Source organism: Ranitomeya imitator, chromosome 7 (assembly GCF_032444005.1).
Source record: "Ranitomeya imitator isolate aRanImi1 chromosome 7, aRanImi1.pri, whole genome shotgun sequence".
Taxonomy (NCBI): Eukaryota; Metazoa; Chordata; class Amphibia; order Anura; family Dendrobatidae; genus Ranitomeya; species Ranitomeya imitator.
The window spans coordinates 28,037,808-28,041,161 of NC_091288.1; positions in this window are offsets into that span (position 1 = coordinate 28,037,808).

Here is a 3,354-nt window from a genome sequence, read left to right on the forward strand (position 1 = left end):
ATGGACAGGGGTGGCACAGTTTTTAATAGAACAGTTAAAAGTCCTGGTTTTCTTATCCTGTGCAACCTGTTCTCTTGGACGGTATAGGGAAAGGCTGCAGATTAATTTTATGGAAGCAGAGGGAACACTTGCTCTTTGCTTATATAGTTTAATCAATACCATTACTTGAAGGACATTTAAAGCTTTGGATTTGATATATTAAGAAGCCGTGCTATTTTTTTTTTTCCTGGAGACTATAACTTTTGCAGTAATCTTTGGTAATCGTGCTTTTAAGGAAATTGACACAAGGATAAACCTGTTAAAGCCCCCCCACTACTAGATTCATAAAACCCCATAAGACGCTGATATCTGTCCAATCACGTTGGAGCTATATCGGTCAAACCTGATGATTTTTATGGAACTGGACAATCTAATGAGGTGGCCCGCAGCTTCTCCAGCAAAAGACAATGTCAGGAGACAGAAGAATCAGGCATGTTGCATTTCATTACCTGATCCTTTTTGCTCTGCCTAGAAATTAGGAGATGTTTGCCTGCAGTTTAGCAGTTTACGCTCTTCTCCCCATTAAATATACATGCACACACCAAACTGAGAGTTTATTAGTAAGGGGATGCTACTCACTTGTCCTGGCTTTAGTGTCAGGCTATCTGTCCTATGGTAATCTGACACACTCCTTTGAAGTTACACTATAGGGTTTTATCGGCTTGGTCAAGTGGCTGTACACTGCTTGAGTATTCAGGTTGTTGACGTGCATACAATTAACAGCACATCATAGGACACTGCTGGTCTCTTCTGCATCCCCATTTGTGGGTCTCTTATCATACTCAGGTCTGCTATTTTGATGGGCTCTTCTACATCTCTACAAGTTAGTTTCCTAACACAATAAGCTCTGCTGTTCTATTTGGCTATGTAGACATGCAAGTCTCCTAACATACCCAGCTTTGTTGTTCTACTGAGTTCTACTGCACCACTCTGATATGCTACTTTGCTGAGGCTCTGGCTTTTCTTTGGTCCAATACCACTGCCACTACAGCCTCTGCTCCTCCAGCAACAGTCAAGCCACTACAACCTCCATTCCTACTGCTGCTATTGAGCCTCTAGAGTATCGATCCCACCATCTGCTATCCAGCCTCTACAGCATCCCGCCTTCTGCCATCCAACCACTACAACCTCCATTCCTCCAGCTGCCATCCAGGCAAAAACAACATCGTTCCTCCAGCTGCCATCCAGCCACTACAGCCTTCAATCCTTCAACTGTCATCCAGCCACTACAGCCTCCATTCCTCCAGCAACTATCCAGCCACTACAGCCTTCAATCCTCCAGCTGCCATCCAGATTCCAGCCACTACAGCCTTCAATCCTCCAGCTGCCATCCAGCCACTACAGCCTTCAATCCTCCAACTGTCATCCAGCCACTACAGCCTCCATTTCTCCAGCAACTATCCAGCCACTACAGCCTTCAATCCTCCAGCTGCCATCCAGCCACTACAGCCTTCAATCCTCCAGCTGCCATCCAGCCACTACAGCCTTCAGTCCTCCAGCTGCCATCCAGCCACTACAGCCTTCAATCCTCCAGCTGCCATCCAGCCACTACAGCCTTCAGTCCTCCAGCTGCCATCCTGCCACTACAGCCTTCAATCCTCCAGCTGCCATCTTGCCACTACAGCCTTCAATCCTCCAGCTGCCATCCAGCCACTACAGCCTTCAGTCCTCCAGCTGCCATCCTGCCACTACAGCCTTCAATCCTCCAGCAACTATCCAGCCACTACAGCCTTCGATCCTCCAGCTGCCATCCTGCCACTACAGCCTTCGTTCCTCCAGCTGCCATCCAGCCACTACAGCCTTCAGTCCTCCAGCTGCCATCCTGCCACTACAGCCTTCAATCCTCCAGCTGCCATGCAGCCACTACAGCCTTCAGTCCTCCAGCTGCCATCCAGCCACTACAGCCTTCAGTCCTCCAGCTGCCATCCAGCCACTACAGCCTTCAATCCTCCAGCTGCCATCCAGCCACTACAGCCTTCAGTCCTCCAGCTGCCATCCAGCCACTACAGCCTTCGTTCCTCCAACTGTCATCCAACCACTACAGCCTCCATTCCTCCAGCAACTATCCAGCCACTACAGCCTCTGTTTTTCCAGCTGCAATTCAGCAACTATAGCCTCCATTCCCCCAGCTACCGCCTAGCCAGTACAGCCTCAGTTCCTCCAGCTGCCATCCAGCATCTATAGCCTTCATTTTTCCAGCTACCATCCAGCCACTACAGCACCCCTTCTATTGATTCAACTTGCTACATCAGTGCTACCATCCAGACCTATGACCTTGAGAATCCAAGTCAGCAAGTGCAGCACCCCAGGGTCCTGGTCGTTGCAGTAATGTCATTCTCCTCTAGGGGGAGTGATGTTACGTTTGGAGGCAAAGAAGGACAACTGAATCCAGGTATCACAAACATACAACACATTTTGCACTCCAGGCCACCAGGGGGAGCCATGCTCCTATTTATTAGGGCACTCCTCACACTTAGGTAAAACTGGTTGCCTGGGGAGGAAGTTAGTTAGTTGCTGGCTGAGCTTCATTCAGGTAGTTGGTCCCTGACGGGTGGGATCCTGTCAGAGGCCGAGACAGAAGGACATGGAGCTGTGCCTGCCCTGAGTGCTGCAGCTTCTAGAAAGAGACACTGAAGGAGGACTGTATTGTAGAGAGGGTGAAGAAGTCATAGCAAAGGATATCAGAGGAGTTCTGCCCTACACAGGTTGCCTCCTTCTGAGGCGCAGGATCCCGGTAGCCGGAACACCGAGGGATCAACAGTCCTTTATGCCTTGCTCCAGAGACCGGCAGGACAGCTAATTTCACGTTACCTGCCCGCCCTACACCCAGGAGGCAAGGTGGCACTGCTTAGAGGCTGGGGCATGATAGAGTCCCTGTAAACACCTCAAGCCATCGGTCATATGGGTTTGTCCTATCCATCTGGGGGACAGAGAGAGACATAACATCTGTAACATCTTCAACAGTTGTGAGGACCTTAAAAGATGCTTAGCAGTAAGGTACTACAACACACGGCGCTAGAGGAAGGCTACTGATTTCTACCTGGATAAGGGGACTCCAAACTGGCCGGACTCTGCCTGCCCTGTGGTCTGGTACCCTGGACTATGGATGATGAAGCCTTCAGTAAAAGGTAAAGAGACTGTAACCTTGTGTCCTCATTCTTCACTGCGCCTCTCACCGTCCACCAACTACACACTGGGAAGCCCTGGGGATACACTTCACCTGTGGGAAGGTATACCATCTAGCTGCCATGACATCACCCCATCGGACCCCTTAAAGCAGCATTGGTCTCCCTGACCGAATACCTCAGGTGGCGT